This window comes from Hetaerina americana, unplaced genomic scaffold (genome assembly GCF_022747635.1).
Source record: "Hetaerina americana unplaced genomic scaffold, ioHetAmer1.1.p SCAF_65, whole genome shotgun sequence".
Classification (NCBI taxonomy): Eukaryota; Metazoa; Arthropoda; class Insecta; order Odonata; family Calopterygidae; genus Hetaerina; species Hetaerina americana.
Genome location: NW_027287261.1, coordinates 642,966 through 668,849, shown reverse-complemented (window position 1 = coordinate 668,849; position 25,884 = coordinate 642,966). Strand labels below are relative to the sequence as shown.

The 25,884-nt window shown below is 35.1% G+C and overlaps 2 long non-coding RNA genes across 3 annotated transcripts; one reads left to right on the top strand and one right to left on the bottom strand.

Moving 5' to 3' along the window:
* Positions 1-1,340: 1,340 nt before the first annotated feature.
* Positions 1,341-14,149, top strand: LOC139696023 (uncharacterized). Of its 2 annotated transcripts, none has more exons than XR_011702551.1 (5): positions 1,341-1,382; positions 2,150-2,331; positions 2,680-2,964; positions 11,154-11,250; positions 13,998-14,149. It is a non-coding gene; the product is annotated as an uncharacterized lncRNA (long non-coding RNA). The 2 variants fall into 2 exon arrangements; XR_011702552.1 differs by having other exon boundaries at positions 13,994-14,149.
* On the bottom strand, positions 13,745-25,487 carry LOC139696024 (uncharacterized). The gene is made up of 3 exons (XR_011702553.1): positions 25,384-25,487; positions 21,561-21,683; positions 13,745-14,113 (listed from the first exon to the last, which is right to left on the bottom strand). It is a non-coding gene; the product is annotated as an uncharacterized lncRNA (long non-coding RNA).
* Between the last annotated feature and the right edge of the window lie 397 nt (positions 25,488-25,884).

Below are 25,884 nucleotides of genomic sequence, written 5' to 3'. Positions count from 1 at the left end.
ATATCCACGCCAATTGTGGTTTTACACTCGTTATGACATTTTCCTTCGCTAATTGGCGGGCAATAGTAAATTTCGCGAGAAAACTTCCTGGTTCGTACCTTTTGATTGACAGATTTTAGCGAAATTAAATTCCTAGAAAGTGATTATTTACGCGGGGGAATTAAATCCATTCATGAGAGCGTATTCAATCATGGCATTGGTTAGGTAATCATCATATCCACATATGCCTATCGAGGGTGGGCGGGATGTATTGCAAGCGAGGAAGCCGATTAGGCATTACATTACATGCTGGCTGCAAGGCTAAGGTGGAAAGAGTTCGAACTCGTAGCGGCCCCATTGATTTGATTGCTTTGATTTCCGTGCAAATTTTTAACCAGCGACCTTCTTGCCGGTGACGCATCATTTTGAGCAAACCTCTGGCTGGCGCGAGTAGAAATCTAACAGGTCCTAGAGCAAGCCATTCGAATCGCCAACGCCGCAAATGAAACCGAGGGAGAGAACTCGGGGACGACTTATAAGGGGCGGTTATTCAGACGAAGGGATTATAATCACGCCACATTCTAAATGAGCGCGCATTAGAATTTAAGGAATCGAACAATACCAAGCATACTTGGAAACGTTCACTTTTACCGAGTTAATATCGTGCGATATATGTTCGGAATTATACTTGCAGAACGTTTGGATTACTTTTGATCAGTTCATGTTCATTGCTCAGGATGTTGTGTTGTCTTTGTTCTTGATGATGCTGTGCAGTAGTTATTGATTTTAATTCTTAGTAGAAACTTATGTCGTGACCGTTAAAGCTTTTATTGTCATCAATATATAGTATTTATCTTCTCGCGCGCACTGTCTTTTTCATAGAAGCAATAGCAAATCAAATGGTTTTTTGTTTGTGCCGAAGATATACCTTGCGTACAAATGAGTGTAAACACCTCAAAAAAGGACATTGGGTTCTAATCAACGCCGTAAAGAACCTTATTTTTGTTTTTCATATGTAGTTCCATGAGCAAATACCTGTCTCATTTTATGTACATACCATTTCGTGTTCGGCTGTTTACGACATTCTTTCGTCAACTCCCCTCTCCATCTTTCTAACGTGTTATGGATATTCCATTAAACCCGCAACCATATACATCCCCAACACTCTTAACCTCCCACCCCACCCCTTAGGCGCCTCAAACTTCCCCTTCTCTCATCTTCGCCCACCAATCCCATGCGCCCGCTAAACCTTTCTCCCCCTTCATGCACTGGCCGAGAACTTACTTTTACGAAGGCACCCAAAGTTTCTTTAAACTGTGGTTACTGGAGGGGGGTTGAAGAGAAGAGAGTACCGACGACATAGCGAGAGCAACGAAAGAATACTGGTGTCTCGAATAAATCAGGTAAGTGGCCATGTATATATTCTTAATTATTGGTCATTTGGACCCTGAACTTCGTTTCTCTCGTAGTCTAATCTTTTATTTTATTCTTAATGTCCTAATAATACTGGTTCACGTTTGAAAGGGTATTATTTTCTATGCAAACAGCCGTAACTGAGGTAGGTCATCGCGGCACATAACTTGAAATTTGGGAAAGGCGAGATTTGACTCGAGGTTACCGAATTGCCTACTTTTTGAGCGACTGTAATGTTCAGACCTTACAGTTTACCTGATAAGAGCTAGGTCCCCTGTGTATTCCGAAAGGTATCCTCGAGATTCGTGGAAATGCGTTAAAACAAGCGATTCTATTAACTTTTCATTCGGGATTTATTTTTGCATTAAAATGTTACGTGCCCAAGATAAATGCTCGAAACGAAAATGTGTCAAATATGAATTGAATCTTATATTTAAGGGTACTTGAATTAATTATTATTTTCGGTGGGACTTTCGATTTTCCAGTTCACCCAAAGACGTGTAATGACGCAATTGGAGAGAGAAGTACATGAAAGACAATTCCCGTTTAGTGCAATGTCCCCAGCTCAGTGCATTGGTGCTTCTGGCCGAGTTTAAGCTTTCAGTTATTTTTATTTTATAGAATGAACCTACCTGATTTTAAAACGTCAGTTCCATATAACTTTGTGAACTTGATAATTTTAATACATTGGCTAAATCTTATACTAAACCAACAAATTATTTTTTTAAATTATCCTTACTGCTCTCACACCTTACAGACGTTTCCAATTCAACCTGCCGATCATATTACTTCTGACAACCTTCGCTGCGGAAGAATGCATCGCGTCGCCATTTCATCTAATCGTGAGGTCCACTCGATGTGGAAAGACGAAGAATGACCTAGTGATCAGCTGATCGGCGAGGTCGTCTCCCTGATACTGTTTATGCTGACTCCGGAAAGGTAATGCAAATTCTGCGCTTCAATTTTAGCCTTCTGTGAATTCGTCTGAATAGTGAAATTAGTTATTCTTTACTTAAATATTCGTTAGTAATTTGCTTCAGAATGTTTTGGTGCCGAAATTTTTTGTTTTATTGATTTTTAACTGGCGAATATTTCAAATGATGTTCCACCCAATGCATTGGAAGTCGTTATGCTTGAAAGTAAAAATTCTAATGAAATCACTTTAATAATTCTTAAAGCTATGGTTAGTTTGAAAAATAAAACTCGTCACCTCGGTACTTAAAACTACAACTAACGAAATTATTATATTTTTATAAACATTTAAATGTTACTGTTTTTATTTTGCAGATTGCATGTCACAGCACGGGCGCAGGAAAAGGTTATGAACGAGTTATTCACTTCATGTGAATGCGATTCAAGAGGATACTCGGAAACTTTCTCATTTAATTACGACCAATCTTAGATCCTCGGAGACTTACCTTATTTCAACCCACGGCAGAAGAATGCTTCGTCGGATCGCCATTTCATCAAATCGAGATGAGATTGGCTTTGAGTGGAGAGCGATTTATATCCTGTGATCAGCTGATCTACGAGGAGCCACCGTTGTCGCCCATCTCTACTCATCAGAGAGAGGTAACTCAATTCCGTCTGTTTTTTCTTTTTAATAACCTTACGATAACGTCTTGTGCAATTTAAATTCTCAGCGACTCGCCAGTTAAAGTTTTGGCCATACAGAGTGAAGAATACGTTTCGCGTGCTCTCGGAATTGCTAGTTGAATTCTGCCTCCGAATTTCCATTGGAAATGCATTTCTGGAATTTCCCTGACGATAGAAATTATCTACTACTTTAGATGGATGTCTAGGGTTATTTTTTAATAATTGCAGATGTATAAATGCCAAGAAAGCTAAAGCAGACGTCGTGATTCTTATAAATGTTTATTCACTATCCTTCAGTGTTTTTGAAGATTGCCGAATAATCTACCGAAGAAGTCAATTAATTGGATTTTAATTCTTAAATTAATACTTAGAATTTTGGCATTCAGTGGTTTCGTAAATAGTTCATGTATCATGATGTGCGAAGTTTTCAGATATTTCATTTCTATATTTCTCATAATCATCAGTGTTGTTGTTCTTAAGTGCATAGTTCTCCCCAATGAAATTATATTGCCATCAAAAAGAATTTTTATTGTGCTATATTATTTTAAATTTTGAGAATGGCGAGCGTTTTAATTTTCTCTCATTTGGCGAAAACTTTTCTTTGCTGACAGCGGTGAAAAGCGAATTGAAATGTGGAAATTTCAGTTTTTGTAACATGCACACGTTTGATTCACTCTATTAGTGCTTACTGCCCAGTTTCGTCAACTTCATAATTGACCAGAAAATATTATTTTCTTTGATCACTGTAAGAATTTTAAATTTAGAAGGTGTATTTAAGGAGTTGTTCAGCGTTTATAGTTTTTGGAAATTTTGGGCTCAAATTGCTTGAAAGACTTCAGATATTGTTAGATATTGTTTTAAGTTCCCCATGTTCTCCTAAGTCTGTAATTGTTTAGACAGTTGATAAGAATCTGTGAATATAGTCAGTTCTTTATGGATTTTGCATAGAATCGCCCACTTTTTATTTGAAAGAATATCTTTAAAAATTTAAACTGACCAAAAATAATATTTCTCTCAGACCAAAGCAGGCAAGAACTTCTGTACACTCAAGCGTGTTACCTTGCTGGGGAACACACTTTTTATTTATGAAGTAACCGTAGTGGGAAGAGAATGTAAATAGTATTTCATGAATTTTCTCTTTCACCTCCAGATAGGACAAATTCATAAGCTCGATTCCAGGAAAACTTGATTGACCTTTGCTACTCTTGAAAAGCTTAAGTGAGGAATTATCTGCTGTTAAGTCATTTTATAATGATCATTGTCAGTAACTTCCTAGGCAAAAAGAAACTGGCAATGAATGGCACTGATTACTTCAGGCTATATTTACTGTTAAAACACAGTTTTTTAATCAAAAAGCCCTGAATAATTTGAGATTTCAAGCAACATTCATATTTCTTGGTTACTTAACTTGAGGTAAACCACTTCCATTTAGCCCAATCTGAATCTTAACTGCTTTCTCTAAATAATAGATAGTCAGAGTTGTACTGTCGATACCCGACAGTATATCACAACCGATCTATTTTAACTCTGTTTTCCCTTCAATTGCATTTGAAGGAAAGTGCATAGTGCAAAACTGGTAATTGAGAATTAGAGAAAATTTAATAATAAACATGAATATTGCATTTTTTCTCCTCTCCAGGTTAAATGAAGTTATGCATCAGTTTTTAACCACTTCATGTAACTTAAGCGTAATTGAAAGTTTTGAAGGATTTAATCTCTGCATTTGAGAGGGGATCACAATTTATATAGATATATTTGAGTGCGCTGTATCAAAAGAAGAATCTAGAAAGAAATGTGGCGAAGTTATTTGAATGTTATTTTAAGTGTTTTAATGTTTCTTAGGTCGAACTTAGATTAAAAATTTAGCTCTGATCTTATATTCATGCGAAATATTAAATCCAAAACTCACCCCCCCCCCCTTCCCTCCTCTCCCCGTCCATTTAGTGGCATCTCTCAACTGATTCCCCATTAAGTACGGTGCCTTTAATGCATTACTTAACTAGAATGTTGTGATCAAAAAATAATACTCGAACTATCCTCAGTGTTAATTAATCGACTACGCAATGGTTGCATACCGAGAGGCAGCTTACCAAGTCTTCAGAATAGTCTAAAATTGTGACGGGCCGTAACTCAAACTACGAGGGTCATCCGGAAAGTAGTACCCGTTCGTGAAATAAAGACACAAAAGTAAATATTAACAAACATAAAAAATTTTATTTGAAAGAGGATACTTTAAACTACTTCTCAACATAATCTCCAAGCAAATTAAGGCATTTGTCATAACGTGTGACAAGTTTCTGTATTCCTGCTGCATAGTCCTTCGCCGCCAGCTCATTGAGATACGCGAGGGACCCATCTTGCACAAATTTTTGCATAATGCAGATGGTGTTTAACAATTTCATGAACAATTGTTCGAGAAACATTGGGAAAATGCTCACAGATGTCATCAATTGTGACGCGCCGATCGTTCCTCACGAATTCGTCAACTGAGCTCACCAGTTGGTCTGTAATGACAGACGGTCTCTCCGAACGCTCATCGTCGTGTGTGTTCCCCCTCCCCATGTTGAAGTTGCGACACCACCGCCGAACAGACGACTCGTCCATTACATTGTCTCCATACACCTCCTTTAATTGGCGATGAATATCACATGGGCGAACGTTTCTTGCATTGAGGAATTTAATCACTGCCCTCACTTCACAACTGGCGGCGTTCTCAATTTTTTTAAACATTGTAAACAATCACAGAAACAACACAGGCAATGCTAGCGTCACGCAACTTGGCTCAGAGAAGGCAGACAAGCCACTGAAGCTATCTGACCTCGTCCAGCGGCTACTCGCGTCGTCAGCACTTCATGCGGCACGAACGGGTACTACTTTCCGGATGACCCTCGTATTTGATTTCAAGGACGGAGTTTTAGGCACTACTATTGAAAATGATTTCAAAAGGGAGAGTGAATACATATTTTAAATGGTTTCAAAAAATTATTGTGAGATAAACATGAATCCTGGGAGAATCAAAATCTGATCCACATTTTGTAACTTTGGGGGTTGTCTATGGGTGCGTTATTTCTCACGCGATGCAGAAGTGAAGTCTACCATTAACAGAAGGCTATGTTTCATTTATGAAAAATATTCTTCCCAATGGTGGTAACCAGAGGGAATATTTTTAGGGAACATATTTAAAAAAATTGCATATTTTATTTTTCGGGAATGAAATGTTGCCATTAGCAATTGAGCTACAATTTTATTTCATTTTAAGTTTATAAATAAATAAAAGGTAGTAAATTTCAAATTTTAACCCTTTGCACAGAGTTGCTTTTTTTCTAGATTGCCTTAGTCTACTCAGGATTCAATTTTTTAAATACCTCAAATTTACTAAGCATGGCACTAGAATGAAAAACTGGAGTTTCTTTTCATTCAAACTTATTTGTTTGGATTTTTTGACATAATTATGGATAACTTTATTGATCTAATTAAATCATAATTTAAACTCTATAATTTTTCATGGTATGATATTTTTGGAAGCATCCACCAACATGAAGACCTGGTTTACATTCACATGTCTCACAGATATATATCGTCTCTCTTCTTTCACCTTTGATTTTTCGGTTAGAGCAAACCGCACAATCTTTGTTTTTTGTTAGGGTGAGGTGTGATTATATGGAGGCTCACATCTAAACTTTGCTCTATGTTTGTGGATGGTAATATAACCCTGGAAGTTTGTGTACCATCTCAGAATTCTCCAACGAGATCATGTACTAGTTTCCTGACAAATTTCACATAAGAGATTGGTTTTTCATTTTTTCTTAGTTGGCATTCTTTACACAATATAAATGAATTTACAACACTGACCTCAAGCCCCCAGAATAACAATTTACGCCACCATTTTAGAGTTTTCCTCATGAAACAATACGTGCTTGTGTAATGATCAGCTATATCAACTCCCCCCATAAACTTTGTATAGTTTGCCACAACCTTGGGTTTGAAAACTATTTCATTCCCACCACCACGAACTCTCCTTTCCACGAACTCAAGTCTCTGCAGTGTCCCACGTACTGAGTATTGTGACTATCCTCTTGTTTTTCCATGCAAGGAGCATTACATTTTCATCCCTGTAAGCCACTGTCTCTCCTTTCTTTAGCTTTGGATGTTTGATCACATGTGGATTATCTTTCCTATTGGGCATTATTGTCCCTGTCAAGTGTGTTTTTTCCTTTAGCAATTCCCTTGCAAGAGTGACACTAGAGTAATACCTGTCAGTGAAGAAATGATAGCCTTGAGAACCAGATACTGAGTTCTTCAATCTTTCATGCAGTGCAGGCAAAAGGTTAAATGACGTGAGTAATGTTCAGCACATTTCAGAAATAATGACTTCAAGCAATCTTCAATCAAAGGATAGAATGAGCCTTCCATGTATGCCTTAGTTTATTGCTTCTTAAACAATAGCATGATTTTAGCTGCATTTTTCATGTTAAACTTTGACCAATAACGTAATTCTTTTTTCCATCTACTGTGGCTAAACATGTTTGTCGTCAATTTTCTGCCATTTTGTTGCCATCGATTGCCTTTGATAACAGGAAGTGTCGATAAAGTTATTGATAAAGGAGAGCAGCTCCTCTCGTATGTGTAGAGAAATATCTTGTTTATGGCATATATTCCAATTCTCATGAATTGGAATATTAATTATCTTTAATGTATTTTCATCATTAAAATTAATTAGGTATCACCCCCTGCCTTCCGTAGTACACCCTTGCCTTCAGGGTACTATGTAAAATTCAAAGAGGAACGTATTTCTAGATAAGGAAATCCTGAAACGGAAGACATATTTTTCAGCTGAGGGATTACCATTCCCGAATAAGTCCATTGAGCGACCACATAAACTAATTTCAAATATTGTTTTTAAAGATATGAAAAGAGTAATTTAAGAGTTGATTGTACGCTTTCATTGTCTTTGGGAACTTTTTCATCTCGTTTAATTTTTCATATTTATAGCTCACTTTCTTCATGGGTGCATATTGCAATCATTGTATTCATTTGCTAATAATGTAAGGGAAGTCTGTGATTATCCTTATTTCGCTTGATTACAGTTTAGTTGTGGAATTTCAGCCCCTATCCTCGACTCAACTAACTTGTGTGCAGGACACTTAGAATTATTGTTTTATTTTTAGTGGAAGTTTTTGGAAATTTCTAATTGTTTGTCGTATAGATTTTTCTTTTTTATTGCATGTCCAATAAAAAGGATATGCGAATAAATACAAGCAATAGTTCCTAAAAACTAAACGTGGGAATAATGCAAAGTTCCTCTCTGAATTCCCTCAATATTCACATAGATTTATTGATATGCACCAATATTAACTTAGAGCCAGCTACAGCTTGCTTTAAAAAGATGGTTTACAGCCAGTTAAGAATGCTAATGGAGTGATAATGGAGAGTAGAAGTGAAATATAGTGGTAGGGTAACCAGAAAAAATTATTAGACTATATATTTCAGTTTTAGTACTTTAAAATCTTGAAAGATTGTTATATGCTTGTCATTGTTTGGAATGAAAAATTTCTTTCGCCATATGTATTGATCAGTCGAAATATATTGTGTATTTTGAATTGTCACTTCAAACTAAATCGTAGTTTGATATGAAGTGACTGAAGGATTGAGTTATTTTATAATTCTTTCTCAAGTTTTATTGCTGTATAGTATCCGCCGTCACTTTGTGGAAACGATTCATAATGAATAAGAAATACTTAGTTTTTCCACACAAACTTTATTTTTACGACCGGGTTTCGACGAGGATCGTCATCATCCCCGAAGGAGACAACACGGCCAAATGGCAAAGATTCCTTTTTTTAGGAAAGCTGTCCCTGAAAGTCACCAGTAGGATACCAAGGGATAGATTCATACCCGCTTTTTACAATAAAACAAATTTAAAAAACTTAATAATCAACGGGAAGGAAAAAATCCCAGATCTAGAGAAGAGTGGAGTATACAAACTCTCCTGTGAGTGCTCAGCCGTTTACGTGGGGCAAACGGGAAGGAAATTCAAGGAAAGGCTCAAGGAACACCAAGCTTCCTTCAGAAACAAGAATGGTGCGTCCCAATTTTCAAAACATCTTTTGGATAACGGACATTCCAGTGATTTTAAGCTGGAAATTATGCATGTGGAAAGAAAAGGACCCCGGATGGACGCGCTCGAACAGATGGAAATCATCAAGAGTGAAAGGACCAAGTGCAAAATAGTTAACGACGTATTATACACCTTCAGATCTCCTCTCCTCGACCTTTCACTCCCACATCAACCGTTTCCCTCCAACAGCCCCGAGAACAAGGGGGACCCCCCCCCGTTCTCCTTCCTCTTTCTACCTGCCTGCCCAAAGGACTAACCGTCCCCACCCACTCTCCGACCAAATTACACCCCGTAATCCCTCCCCCCCCTAGCCATACTGACCAATAACTCTGTCCCTTACTCCTTCACCTCATATGTTCAGCATTGCAAGGGTATATATATGTGTGTATATTTCTGAAATAATTACCTGATGATGACGATCCTCGTCGAAACCCGGTCGTAAAAATAAAGTTTGTGTGGAAAAACTAAGTATTTCTTATTCATTAAGTTTTATTGCAATTATTTTTTAATATTATGTATACCAGTCAACATATTCCTTGTGCATATATTGTTGTATTTGCTATGCAACATATTTACTCATGCTATATATTATATTATTAAAATTTTTCAATAGCAATCTTTTTGTCATATACAAATTCTGCCCCAGTACTCTTATTAGTCATTTTGTTTTGAATTAATTTGTAGTAAGTCATTCTAATCCAATGGATAAGTTTGGTAATTGTCAGGTATGTTCGGTTTGTCACTGCAGAACCATCATGCATGCAGTATGTAGACACAGTATTAATATAGACTGATGCCAAGACATGTGCCAATTTTTTTTATTAATTAAATTTCTTCTAGTCAAAGGTTGATATTTACTGCATCCCTTGACGTCTGTGGTAAATAGGTGCTTGCTTGTTAGTGTTAGATGGTGGGTGCAGTTAACACAAGAAATTACTTATCTATCATCGAATTTAAGAATTGAGTTGACAAGCCTTTGTTAATCTAAAATGAACTTTTCCCTGCCCTCAAATAGCAATTTGTCATAAAAAATAGTTCGGACAGATTACTTTAAGGCAAATTATCATGACTATATTTGAACACACATTTAGTGGGGTAAATATTATGTCAAACTGAAGCCCTTCTTGTATTGTTTGTTTGCTCTCATATTTTGATAGTTTTGTGTTGCATTAAGGAGGAGCCTCCTCGGTATATTAGTTATCAATGGACATCATGAATATTCATATCTACACTTGTGACAGAGAAACTCAGATGGCAAACATTGGTTCCGATGAAAAGACATAAATCTGTATATCGTAATAATATTCCAGTCCAGCTTTGTGACAACAGTCAACTGTTTGAATTTAGGGCATCTAGTACTACGTAAAAATTAAGTTAATGGCAATTAACTTATTACAATTCATTAAAATGCAAAGATTACCAATGGATGACATTAAATATTGCATTTTCCCATCAATAATGCGCACCCAGAACTTTGTAATGATGATGAATTCGTATATTGCGTGCCCGGGCTGCACAGTTATCTTGAATGTGTATAGAGGCTGGGCAATGCACATTAAAACTCTATATATGTATGTCTATTGTCTGTTTCAATTTTCATTAAGTGCATTTTGCATCTAAGTGCATCAGCAATTACATTAGTTGAATGTAAATCTGATCGACAGAGAAAACATATTTCAAAGATTTGACTAAGTAAAAGTGATATTCAATGCCAGAGACAATGCTTTCAAAAAAAAACCTTAAAAGAATTTAGATTGAATGGAGATTACCAGATATTGGTGTAAATATAGTTAGGTTAAAAAGACAACATGTTCAAGAAGTTGCTCAACATTAACTTAAAAAAATAAGAACTTACAATTTCCAAGCAAAATGTTTTTAGGATATAATAATTTATAGTTGTATTCTTGGCTCTACTTTAAAAGATCAGTTGTACAATTGATATCCTATTCAATCAAACATTGCTAAATAACAAACTACCTCTAATATAGTACAAATGGATTAACTTAGGAACAGAGTCACATGATTAATGATTTTTTTCTTTTAATAGGATCAAATGAGTTAGCTTTCCTGAGATACATCCAATTGACCTAATGCTGAACACATAGAACTACCATTGAAGAATGCTGTGGAATAAAAAGATAACGGTAACAATGTCTAATGCTCTTCTTATTGCTTACTGCCATTTAAGTTCAGTTAAAATTTTGCTCTTAACTTAATTTACATTTATATGCAAGGAAAAAAATGATTTTCTTTAAAAAAATTTGTTGTCTCTGGCTTAACTTTGTAAATTTCGCATAACATATTGAAATGCAATGAAATACCTACTTTGTAATTCCACACACTTTATTTAAAAAAACACAGCAGATGGCAAACATCAAGAATAAACTGGACAGGGAAAGAATTTATCAAGATATTGAATGCAGGTCACAATTCAAAGGCAGGTAACTTTTGCTGCTGAGCATTGGGGAGGTGTGGCATATTTAGTTGCCAAAAAGAGGCTTCCCTGATCTCTTGTTTAAAAAAACCACTTTTCCCGGAGTAGGACTTGCATTCAACAATGTTGACACTTTTTTTTTTGTCCAGTATAATTGTTTAACATGAGCAAAAAAGAGAAATTATCACTTCGTTAACTTCACTATCATGTTGGACATAAACTGTTAATAATATAAAATAGGATTTAAGAGGTTTTATGGCTATTTTATCCCAAAAAAATGCATAATAATTAACTTATTATATTGTAACATATCCTTTACAAATTTACTTTAATATATTAACTGTTTTTTCAAATTTACTAAGAACAATAATATTTGAAGAAAGAAAAACCATACTGAAATGTAATGAAATAATTGACTTTGTAATTTCACACATTTTATTTTAAAAAACACGACCCAGGTTTTGACGTTGAACGAAAACATCAGGTGTTCCTCATAGAAAGCACGCTGGCTATATATATACCTTCTGATCATAGGAGAGGGGTTGGTCAGAGAGGGAGGTTGGAGGGGTAAAATAGTTACAATGTAGCTGGGAAGAAAAGAAAATTACATTTTTGATTTAGAAGAGTGATAAGTCTAGGAGTGGGGAGTGGGAGGGATACGAAATTTCATTGGCAAGTTCATCTTTCCAACGGGCATATTTCAAAGTTTCTAACTGCTCCAAAGCATCGAGCCTTTGACCTTTTTCTTCAAAATGAATAATTTTTGTCACAAAGTCACTTTTGTGGTCACTTTCGATGAGGTGCTTTGCAAAGAGGGATGTTATGTTCTTATTTTTTACACGTTTGGTGTTCTATAATTCTTTCTTTGAATTTCCGTCCTGTTTTCCCAATATACTTTGTGCTACATCCTGAACACATAAACTCATACACTCCACTCCTCTTGTTTTTGGGGACTTGGTCTTTAGTGTGAGAGATCAGGTTCTTAAGGCATGAACCACTGCATAAGGCACATTTAATTTTTTCTTTAGGAAAACTTTTAATTACTTCTTGAGAAATAGTCCTGAGATATAGTATTTAAATAAGGAACTTAATGTAATTAAAACGTTAGCAGTAAACAATGGTTATTCAGAAGATCTAATAAATAAACTTTACCGGAATAAACCTACAAAAATAGCCTTAAGCCACATTTACAACCCCGAACATTTAAAAGATCTCACTGCCAAATGGCGGAGAATACTATATCTCGGGACTATTTCTCAAAAATTAATTAAAATTATTCCTAAAGAAAAAATTAAATGTGCCTTTTACAGTGGTTCATGCCTTAAGAACCTGATCTCTCACACTAAAGACCAAGTCCCTAAAATCGACAGGAGTGTATGAGTTTATGTGCTCACATTGTAGCACAAAGTATCCTGGGCAAACAGGACTGAAATTTAAAGAAAGAATTAAGGAACACCAAACATGTGTAAAAAATAAGACCATAACAATCCCTCTTTGCAAAGCATCTCATCGAAAGTGACCACAAAAGTGACTTTGTGACAAAAATTATTCATTTTGAAGATAAAGGTCAAAAGGCTTGATGCTTTGGAGCAGTTAGAAATTTTGAAATGTGTCCATTGGAAAGATGATCTTGCCAACGAAATTTTGTATCCCTCCCACTCCCCACTCCTAGACCTACCACTCTTCTAAGTCAAAAATGTAATTTTCTTTTCTTCCCCACTACATTGTAACCTTTTTATCCCTCCAACCTCCCTCTCTGACCAACCCCTCTCCTATGATCAGAAGCTATACATAGCCAGCGTGCTTCTATGAGGACCACCTGATGATGACTTTCAACGTCGAAACCTGGGTTGTGTTTTTTAAAATAAAATGTGTGGAATTACAAAGTCAATTATTTCATTACATTTCAATATGGTTTTGCTTTCTTCAAATATTTTTGTACTTAGTAAATTTGAAAAAACAGTTTAATATATTAAGTAAATTTGTAAAGGATGTGTTACAATGTAATAAGTTAATTATTGTGCATATTTTAGGGTTAAAATAGCCATAAAACAATTCTCTTAAATCCTATTTAATTATTAACAGTTTATGTCCAACATGATAGTGAAGTTAACAAAGCAATAATTACTCTTTTTTGCACATGTCAAACAATTTATACTGGACAAAAAAAGTGTCAACATTGTTGAATGCAAGTCCTACTCCGGTAAAAGTGGTTTTTTTAAACAAGAGATCAGGGAAGCCTCTTTTTGGCAACTAAATATGCCACACCTCCCCCAATGCTCAGCAGCAAAAGTTACCTGCCTTTGAAATATGATCTGCATTCAACATCTTGATAAATTCTTTTCCTGTCCAGTTTATTATTGATGTCTGCCAAAATATAATCCAAGATTGTCTCCTCCTGCTATGCCACATGGATAATGGTGTCTTCTTGATTTCATCCCACATGGCACAAGTCAGAAGATAAAGTTCAATGAACAGGACACCAAAACCCCTGTTGCTGGAAGCTCCCAAGTGCAAGTCTCTCGGCTGCTATTGGATTGGAACAGGGTTGATATATCCTCCGGCAATGACAACTTGTAATGAAAAAAATTATTATGAAAATATATGGTAATAAGTAGACAACTATCACGACTCATTTCTTCATCCCTTCCCAGGCACTAGGCAGTGAGTGACATGCAATGTATGAGCATGGTATATATTTGCAGTTCTTACTTATATAACAGTGCAAAAAACATACTTTTTAAAAAGGCAGCTTTATAGAAAAATGCCTTCACCTTAAATTCTCTTTGCTCCTTTCATTGCAATGCCACAATATGCCTAATCCTTAAATTTCATAAGTGAAATTGTGATTTAATAATTAAATATTAATAAAATAATGCCTAATAGAACTATGCATATTGAATTAATCCTCAAATGCAACAACCTTGGGGAATGACTGCTAACTTAGGAAGAGTATGAAAATGTACATAGTGCACATGAATAAAATTCCAAATCAAGACATATGGTGTAAAGTATAACCTAATATGTGGAAGTATATGGCAAATAATGGAATTAGCATATTTTCCACAAGCTTACAGGTGTCGGGTGTAATGTGAAAACTTTTCTGTGGTAATGATCTAAGATACAATTAAAAAATGACAGGATGATCAAATAAATATACATGCAATGCATAACATTTGAATATGCACTTAGGAAAGGTAAAATATTAAATATAGCAAACAAATTAAGATTTGCTAAAATGAGTGAAATCAACCTATATTTCATATCAGTGTCATACATGTAACATTCATTTGGGGAAGACAAATTTAAGGAGGAGATATCAGCTTTGCAACTTCTTAAATAGTTGTAGGAAACAATGAATGAACCTTAAAAGAGGGATGGTACATTAAGCTATTTGGAAACTTGAATAAAATATTAAAACACTTGCTCATGCTCACAATAGCATTGAATATTTTTCAACAAATATCAAATTTAGTGTTATATAGGTGGTGCACAATGCATTCGTCATTAAAAACAATATTTTTACTAAAAAGGGAACTGATCCAACGGCCTTAAGTTGTACCCTGAATCTTTAATACCTTCTTATTCTTGTCCCTAAGGAAGAAATCCTAAGGCAAATTAAGAAGTAAGTAGTGCAGTCACAAAAGAAAGTGCTTATAAGTCCTGGTCCTGGTTTTCCTTATCCTGGAATACTCGTCCACCAAAGTATGGGACCCGAATGAAGTGGGACATATTGAGAAGTCATATAAAGGATAATAAAAGGTTACCCGATATTTACATGGTAGGTATAAAGGCTCAGATAGCATTCTGAAATGGGAGAGTTTTGCACCATAGAAGAAAGAATTGGATAAAGATGATTTACAGCATGGGTATAAATGACTATGCATATGAATATTTGGAAAGGAAGTGGAAAAACTAAATTTTAAAGGATAAATCGACCAATTTGAAAATGAGAATAAGAATGCTAAAAAACAAGTAGGAATAAGTTTTTGTTTTTAAAGAAGAGTAGTGTTGAATGGAACCAGCTACATGGAAGGTTGCTTGAGTACTCCCCATGAGTTAGGAGTTTTAAGAATAGAGGTAAAGTAGGCACTTGACCAAGGATTGGGTAATAAACTTTACAACATTGTGAGAGAATGATTTAAAAGTGATGTGGACGTTGCAAAGTTGCACTGTGCAAGTGTGTGATGTTCGACGGCATGCGATTGCTGACTCAATGAGATGCTGGACAAGGCATTGTTTATATGGAGAGTTGCTGGGCCATAAGTGATGGTATTGGTTTCATTTTTGCTTTGATTACGTATCTTAGTAAATAGTAGCTTAGTTTTGATTTTTTTCAATTGATGTCCATGCTATTGGTTCAAGTTTGAATGTGATATTAGGGATTTGTGTGCCATCTGACACTATCTAAACACATTTTTACTAATAATGTTAATTAATGGTACAAGAATAAGCTGGGCTTGCAAATTACCATCCAAATATATATGAAATCAGCAATTTACAGAACTATTAATGCAAAACGCAATCCATACCATCTGGAAAACCCAAAAACAATAAAAGGAATCTACTCTCCCCAACGACATATTCATTTTCAAAGAAATGTCAAGTGATGACCCTCTAGAAATAGTGTCCAATGAGCTTTAACTATCACATCATTGACAGGCACAATGAGTTTCAAAATTCGATAAAAATTAAATACTTAAAAAATCAAATATATCTTCACAACAGGAGAAAATGCATGTGAACAGCATACACTGAGGGTAATATGGGGTTGCCCTTAAATCATGCAAGACTCTTTGGAGTGAGAATGGCAGTAATATTTCATTCTGTCTCCTAATGTGCCAGAGGGGAGGGGTGGAGGGTATCCCATCTAAGCTTCACTGCTGTATAGTTTTGCCACTGCTTTTGCAGAACATTTTTCATCCTTGATCACCAAAAGAGTTATGTGCAAATGCTCACTATTGAAACTAGCTTCAGAATTAATGTAAGCACCAAAAATGCCTAAATAGTAATTTTATAGCGTTTACTAGACAATAATTACCTGTCATCATAGTTATAAAAAGTTTGTACCATTTCATTGTGCTATGAATTCTTATTCATTACAATAAAACAACTTAATTATCAAAATTGTCAGTGTATTTTTTCAATACAAACACGTAATTAAGTGAGCTGCAGGTGATTGTGGTGAAAAATGCATACGACAAAGCTATACAATATTCTTCCTTTTTTTTAGAAAAAGGGCCTTGCTTGATATATAGTATTAATAATTAAATCGCTTGAAATTATGTCAGGTGTGCGGAGGAGCGGATTCTCGTCTAAAGGATGCCTACCAAAGGGAAAGGTAAGTATAAAAGAAAGTTGAATTTGGCCAGTCATAATTTAAGGATGACTCATGTGAAGTACTGATTAAAACAAAATTAAATTATCAAGAACAATAATGAGAAATACGCTAAAAAATTTGAAGTCATAGAAGAGTTTATTTCAAAAATGAAGAAAAACCAAATGAAAACTGTCAGCTCCATCTTTTTCTGCTCTTGAAATTAGAAAATATATTGAAGATATCTACAGTGGGGTGTAACTGCATTGGACATATTCAAATGGACAAGTCAATCACTTTGCCCTCACACTGCTCAAATCTCGACATGAGAATTTCAAAGATCTAAGTTTATTTATCAATCATTAACTATTTTCTCTATCAACTTCCATGATTGGTGATTACTGATCATTCAAGAATTCAAAATTAGGCTGTCCTGCACAAGACAAGTGAAACTAGTTTCCATAGGCATATCTCTTGTGCAAAGCTTCATGTAATTTCAACTAACTATTACTCAGGAACAAGTATTGGGGTAATCTTGAATAAATGGCTAGATTCATTGTTTGCTACAACTGTTTCTTTGCAAAGCTCTATCATCAGTTTACATCTGGAGATAATTTAATTTGAGGAAGATTAGGTAATTCATGGGCTGAGAGATTTTGTGTGCAGCAGCCAAATGTGAGATTTATTTTATTTATTAATAAGCAAACATAAGAATTATCTAATATCCTCTTTTAATGTGTTTTCCAATTAACAAGACAGAATATTAAGAAGACAGTATATTAATTTCTCGCACAGGGAAATGGAAGAATTACCTAAATTAATTAAAATTATTAGTAAATAAACGTTTAAGCAGAGTTGCAACTTTGTGATTAATTATAAATTTTGCAACCATTATTAACATATCTACACAATGATACATCACCATATTTATTTATTTAAACAAAATATAATTTGAAAAATCCTTGTAGATGTTTTCAACAACCCCGTTTTCAAGGAAAAATTGAAAATAATTCTTTTTTGCAAACTATTTTTTTAATTATTTACTTATTTTTCTTTCTTCAAATAAAATATATCATACATAGTTCAAAAATAAACTGATTGGAAACTTTTTATACTCCATCAAAACTCGTTTACTTCATTCACCAAATTGTGTGTAAAATAGAAACACTCAGTATTTCCTCATTTTATGATAAATGCTGGAAAGTCAAGTTTATCAGTTGGATTGATTACAAATCGAATTTAAGTTATCATTGACCTTAACAAAAATAAGTTTTCATACAACAATAATGATTGCAATATCCATTTGAAATCATTATTGATTGCAATACATTTGCATAGAATAGGCGAAGCTGTCTATGGTCCAGTTGCATATGAATTTCTTACTTGTGAAAGTAAGACTATTTCAATGCAACAATTTCAGAGTGTAAAAATCATTTGCCTTGACCAGGATTCGAACCCGGATCCTTTCAATATCCGGTCAAGTGCTTTAGCCAGAACGAATTCCCTCAAATGTATATTAGCACATTATTTATGGCGCTATAAGGTAATGTCCGGTGCATAATGGAATATCATTCCTTGTGCCATAACTCAAGAGTATATTTAAAGGTTATTAGTTAAAATACAATTAACAACCATCACAGTAATTTCTTGCTAATTGAGCGACTGAACTTTGTAAGGATAAACATAAAATGAATTATTGATATTCATTGATAATTAGCAAAATTGAAATTGGGATTTTCCTACAAACATTTGTAATGGTCACTGGAACCAGTTACTTACTACCTCTGGGAAAAATCAATATACTTGTCTTATTATTTGCAAAACACGTCAAAAGTTCAATAGCCAATGTTCACCATTCAAAAAGGTTAGGCCTCCAAACGTTAAATTGTAATCAAATGTTATTTATGATTGCCTAAATAATAACATATACTGGAAGCTCCTCATCTTCTAGAATTAATTCCATATAAAGCCATTTTTGGGGACAACAGTTCAAGAAAATAGAACTATTATTACAGTAGTGAGCACTCAACATTTTTCAAATATAGCACTGGCTCATTAGTACACTCAACTCCGTAAGAAATCATACTGAGATGTTGAATACAGTTCAGCAGTAATGTCACTCCTACATGCCTTGCCTACATTACCACCCTTTTTAAATGTATTATATATTTGAATGTATATTTAAATATAGTGTTTTCTACATCTAGACTTGAAACTTAAAGCATTAAGAATATGAATAAAATTGAGACGACTACACCTACTTAAAGTCCTGAAGCTCTTCTATTCATGAAAATATTTTTAACAAAAGCTTTTTAATCTAAACTTATTTAGTCATTTACAGTCAATACACTCAACACCTTACTGGAGAGTCTTAAACATTTATTCAGTTTATTCCTTATGCTAGTATAATTATAAATATTTTTAAAAACAAATATTTTTACTTAAAAGAAAAATTGAAACACGGCTCTTCCTTTGGTCACCTTTTTAGATGTTTTTTACGCTTAGGTACACTAAAATACATTAGGACCGTGAGAAACTAATCACAAAGAAGACCTTTACAAAAAGGGTACGACAACCATATTAACAAAAAAAGTAATGGCATACTCTTCCAAAGTGACCAATAGTCATTAATTTTGGATCCAGAATTTAAACGTTATGATTGGATGCTTACAACCAAGGGGTGCTAAGTCTATATGTGTACTTAAATTTGGGGGAATCACTGTATGCTTCATTTAAATGGCTAGTGTAGACAAGGCAAAAGATGCAGAACTACTTTCAGGAAACACATACATTAGGTTCCACTTAATGTGATCACTGATTAGTTCTAAACATAAATGGTTTACAAACCCATTTTATGTTAAGTAAGAACGGTTCTCCCAGTATCATAATGTGACTTTATTCACAGTGTATTTGTTTGAAAAACATCATTCCAAAAATTCACGCCTAGATCTTTAACTGATTGCTCAAAATGAACTTGAATAAGTATTGTGTAACAGTAAATTCAGATTTGATAAAATAAAAGCTAAAATATACAAGTTAGGCCCTTTACTCAATGATATCAACCAATCAGGATCTTTAACACACATGTTGGGAAGGCACTAAAAAATTTCAAAGAAATAATAAAATATGACATATGAAGAAAGGATGAGCATTCTTCAGATTTGTGAATGGCATTGCTTTGTGTACTTGCAGAAAAGAAAGAATACAACTAGCAGTATGGAGCAGGGGGTTTAAAAACTCCAGATGAATTGAATAGAAATAGTCAATAGTATATAACTGTCTCAAGGGAAATGATGCTTCAATGAAGGTCAGGAAGGACACACAGGAGGAAATGGAAGAATTTTACTATTTAGGCATACTATATCATATGCAATAAAAGAAGTATTCTATCAGAAGAACCAAGTGCCTATGGCAAGGCATTCTAGCACATACATAAGTAAGCAATTTGTTGAAAGACAAACTTCGAATTTATGGCTGATGGAAGCTGCAGAGGAAAGAAGATTGTGGGACAATGGAAATGTGATGCTATAGGAGAAGCTTATGGAGGACACTTATGTAGAGCGAAATTGATTTGACATATTCTGAGGCAAGATAGTTTACTGGAGACCATAATTGAAGGAAGCATAGGAAGGGGAAGAATAGCAGAGGTAGGCCTAGGATGAACATTGAGAAGCAGGTAATGGAAAATGTCAGTGCAAGGAGCTGTAAGGGCATGAAGAAATTGGCAGGGAACAAGATTCTATAGTCTGGAGAGCTGCCACAAACCAATCCTTGGATTAACCTGTGATATTGATTCATTATAATTGATGTCACTTTTGATATGAAGATTAAATCAGTAATTTTTTAAATTGTTTTAACTGTGGATGCTCAAGCATATTCTTTGAATGTAACGCAAATAAAATAAATTTAAAGCTTTCAATTATGATTATCGTAATTCCAGCAAATAATGTAAAAATTTCTGTCAGTCGTTCTGATACACTTAGCTTTGATGCCAATATGATCAAGGCAAGTGGAATCTAATGCACTGGCATATTAGTTGAATGTACTCAGCTGAAGTCATTTTGTACGATTTTTGTTGGAACAATGACTTATTGAAATGATTTAATGGTGGTCGTTAACACACAGATTACAGATACCCATTGGCTCAGTAAGCTTGATTTATTTCAATTGGAAACAGATTTTTATGAAATTGGGATGATGACCCAAGGATTTCTTTTAATGTATAAATAATGAATCTCATTTACAAGTCTTCAAAAACTAAAATTTTGTCTTCATTAATGAATGGTCAAAGACTAACATGAACACTTTTTTAAAAACTGTCTGACTTGATTATAGTTGCAACTGTTGACATATCTTTCGTATTTTTGAATGATCAATCCTAAACTCGAAACAATTTGTTTAATATTATTTTGAGGGAAGGCATTCTCTGGAGGATTCATCTTACTGTTCCTACACCTAGTGCAATCTGCGCTTTTAAAATGACCATTCATCTGATAGGTTCATGGAAAACTCATAATCCAAGGTCACTTTGGCATGTATTGAGTTTTCTTCCTTTAGGTAAACCAATTGCCATCAAGATATCATAGTCATAGAGACTCGGTAACAAAAACACAAAATCGCCTCAGCCAACTACTATTTCTACCAGTGCCAACGATTATTAAATTGAAACTACATCTACAATCAATGCAAAAACAGGGACTTACACTGTGGAAAATGAAATTCATCGCCACATTGATGAAGGCTGGCTGATGGACATATAGCATATTTTCAGGTGTCCTTCCCTCCACTCCATGATGTCCAATCTTCGGTAACTCCAAGGGTATGCACTTATGAGAGTAAAAAGAAGATGAGGATAATTAATTATTGTCACTCTAGAAGGCTCTTCTAGGAGAGTAAGGTGAAAGGTTCTCGGCCTGACACAGAGATAACATTCCAATAAGCTACAATGTATGATTCCTGTCTGTGTGGTGTGTAATTAGTTTTTACAACAAGTTTCAACTTGTTCTCTCAAGTAATTTGTTAACACACATTGTTGCAGGAGGCATCTTTTCGTTGTTCATCTCTTTCTTGTTAAAATGGAAAAACTTGAATTTTGTGCAGTCATAAAATTCTTCCGATTTGTATGGATTAGCCCCTAAGGAAATTCATCCAAAGTTGACCAAATTGTATGGGGACTATTTTCCTTCAATGTCAACCATTATAAATTAGGTAGTTGAATTTGAATGTGGTCAAAATGCCTCAAAGATGACAATGTGAAGGACGGCCAAAAACCGTAACCACACCTAAATCCATCCAAAAGGTGCAAGATATCATATTGGACAATAGGTGAGTGGGTGAGGTAGCTAAGGCGGGGAGGATATTGGAAGAAAGGGTATCGGAAGAAATCTTACACAAAGAATTAGGGATGCGAATAAACTGTGCAAGGTGATTGCCGCATTTGCTGAATGCCGATCAAAAGCAAATGCACAAACAATTTCCACAACAATGTTTGGACCGATTCAAGAGGGAGCATTTAGGTAATCGCATCAAGTGGAACCCAGAAGTATTGGCGAGTTACTGAAAGGTGAGGCTTAACCAATTTCACATTTACCACCAATTTGGTAACTGATAACACTCGTGGATCACCATGACTGGACTAACAATCGAATTTTGAGTTGGCCAATGAATTAATCCATTTACATTTAGATTACAAGAAAGGGCATAGTTAAAACAGGATGATCTTTGTATAAATAAGTAGTAATTATGAATGGGCACTATCACTTGTTTTCATGAGTTTTAAATGGCTTGTGTTCAAAAGAAACAAGAGGACACAAAACCTGTACAATACAAGATATTTAACAAAGGGCACTCAAGAGGAATTTGCTGCAAATTGTAATTTTTTAATCAGAATAGTATTATTTTATATTAATGAATGCATTAATGAGCTGTACAATTATTTATTATTATTTAAAAATAATTTTGCATCTTTCATATTAGTTTAACTAAGGTGACCCAAACAGTCAAGATTACACTAACAAACTATAGAAAATAATACTACCAAAATTGAATGCTGCTGGTGAAAATTGTGCAGAGGGAATTATAAGGATTATTTCAAGGCATACATTAGTGAATTTCTAGTTTTTTTGCAAGGGATAGGCGATGACATTTCATTAACATAAACTCTAAAAATTACATTCTTACTGAAGAAAATCTCTGTATGAGACAAAGATACTTTAAGGGGCACAGATAATATTAAACAGTTTGAGAACTAAGGTCACCAAGTGTGTTATTCATGGGTTTCCCTCCACATGAAAGGAGAATGATAAGCATGATAAAACCTAGCGGTGCATTTGCAAAATGGTAATGATGGAATTCTCCCCTAATAAATAAATCACAACGATATTTTTATCAGTAGTGATGAACTTATATCCTACAATGGACTATTTTGCCTATAATCCTCGAACTCATGCTAGTAAAAACACGTTGATAAGTCATGGTACAATATGGGCAAACTAGAATTAGGATTCATGGGATCTTATGCTGTAATTGAGGAGTTCGGGAACTTAGATGGAATATGGCTTCAACTGTCGCTTTAAACATAAAAAATATAATAATAATTTTCGGTAACTATAAACCTATGTTGAAGAGGAACACCACCCAGCCAAAAGGATGTATGTATTATGATAATATCCATAACCTCGCACAGGTGCAGGCACCATACACTGGGAATCACATCATAGTGCAAATAAAAAAGGATAAAGGACAATCAAAATATAAACTTTTTTATGGGTATATTATGTAGGCACAATCAGGAGAAACTGTTCTCATTTGTACATTAAATGCACAGAAATAACACAGAAAAATTGCATCTATTTTCGAAATTTTTAATAAGAGTTTAAAGTAAAGAATGAAATACCTTAATATGCAGAAAGACAAAGGATGAAAAAATTTTTGAATCATTTAAAAAGTAATTTTTCAACCTAAATATTGAAAAAAGTTTTCAAATATGAAATGAAGGGAAACCAGGCATTGACTATATGCTTAAAACTTTTACCTTCTTTTGTATAATGAGCAACAAAACTATAGGAGAGGCTACTTAATGTTGAGTACTAGTATGTACTTCAAGAAGAGCAATTGTTTCTTACCTATTTAGCTATTCAGTCTTATATTACTTACAATTCACACTTGGAAATAGATTACGGCGACAAAATATTTTTCAATCTTCCTTTTCAATGAAATTAACAAGAAACTAACGAAAATGTTAAGAGGTACAAATGAATAAACCAAATGAAAACACAACTTTTTTGAGAATCTTAAATGAAAGTACCTCTCGAAAAATCGTTTATGGTCCTCCCAGGAAGAATCCAGAATTCCCAAAATTACGATACATTGCTAAAAAGGGCAAAGGGTTATGGATAGATTCTTTGTTGGACGAACTTAGGAAGAGGCTACGACATTGCGAAACTCGAAGTCATTGGATATAGAAAAACAGCTGAGCCAATGCTGTAACTTAACAGACACGGATAGTAGTAGCAGTTTATAAGGTGCTCCAACATTTGAGATCATACATTAATTTAACCTTAATTTCATTAAACAAATAAGATGACATATTACCAACGTATTAGTAGCAATAAGCTCAGGACAATTCATCCAGAAAAACTCGCTTCGCTCGAAAAGTGACACAAATTCGGGATCCTCTTTATAGAAAGTTTAAGTCTTCGATAATATTTGTATTGTTATTTCTTAAGTGGACCAAAATGAAGAAGTGATATCCACTTTGCCAGAAAAATGGACAAGTATGTGTCTGGAGTGGATTTGAATTTCTATTATGAAGCTGTTACCGTAAATTGTCGAGAATAATGGAGGAAATGTGTCAATTGATTTGTTTGTTGGCCGGAAAATTACTAACGCTGAAAAACACTTCATTCGATTGCATCGACTGCATAATAAGTTCAAAAGAATAGACTTACGGACAACCATAACAAAGCGCTCTCTCCTCTCCCATCTTCCGGCTATATCGTATGCACTGAGATGTATCTAATGGTAATGGCTTTCGTTTGCACACGCGCCAGTCTGATACGCCGCGGACGAGTCTCCATTGGGTATCATGGACTGACCCGTTGGACTGTGGTTCGTTCGAGTCCCTTGCCGGGAGCTGTTGCCATTCCCGCCCCTCTTCGACTTTTTGGGGATGGGTCGGTGGCTTGTTTTGACCGAGCGTCTACGTCTCGACCTAGTCCGCCAAACGATTTGCAGGACTTAAAACCCATTTAACAATTGGACTCCGTACAAATTGTTCACAGCAGCCGTCTGAATGGGGTTCGTTCATGCCCGACCGCGGCGTAGTTTACATGGAATTCGGTAAACTCGAGGAAGGGCGTTGTCCCAATTTAAACTCTGCGATACCGCACTTGAGACCTCAATTAAATCTCTGGGCAAAATCGTTGCGTGAACCCGAAATCTACCACTAATCGGATTCACGGGCAAAATTGTGGATAATAACCTATGATAAAGTAGTACAATTAGTAAAAGGTACAATTTACTCACCAATGGCCCATATAGTCATCTCCAGATCCATTCCTCAGAAATTATCACTTGAGAAATTTTGTGAAAGAAGAAATCACTTTGAAGCTATGCTCGGCACTTTCGACTAAAACCTGTGAAAAGGAAGAAAAACAAAAATTAGATCGAGTAAGCATTGAGCTCTCCTACACATTGCTAAATTTTTTTCCCCAGACGTTCAGAATTACAATTTCCAGATCTCGAACTGGTGAAGACATTATATACACTACCTTTCCACTGTTTCGCGAAGTGATTCAAGCCCTTCCTGCTCTCTACGTCATACTGTAAGCGCTACACCCGAATGCATGAGTGTTTCACTCGTCAGGCGAGAGGTGGCGTATCGCCTGACGAGTGAAACACTCCCTCCACGATTCTTGACGCGGGTGAGGGTACAACGCGTTAGGGTATGTATTCTCGAGAGGCAGGTTGGATTCGATTATCCTTATGAGCTAAGGGATCCACGGGTGACGATTGCACGCCTTTCGA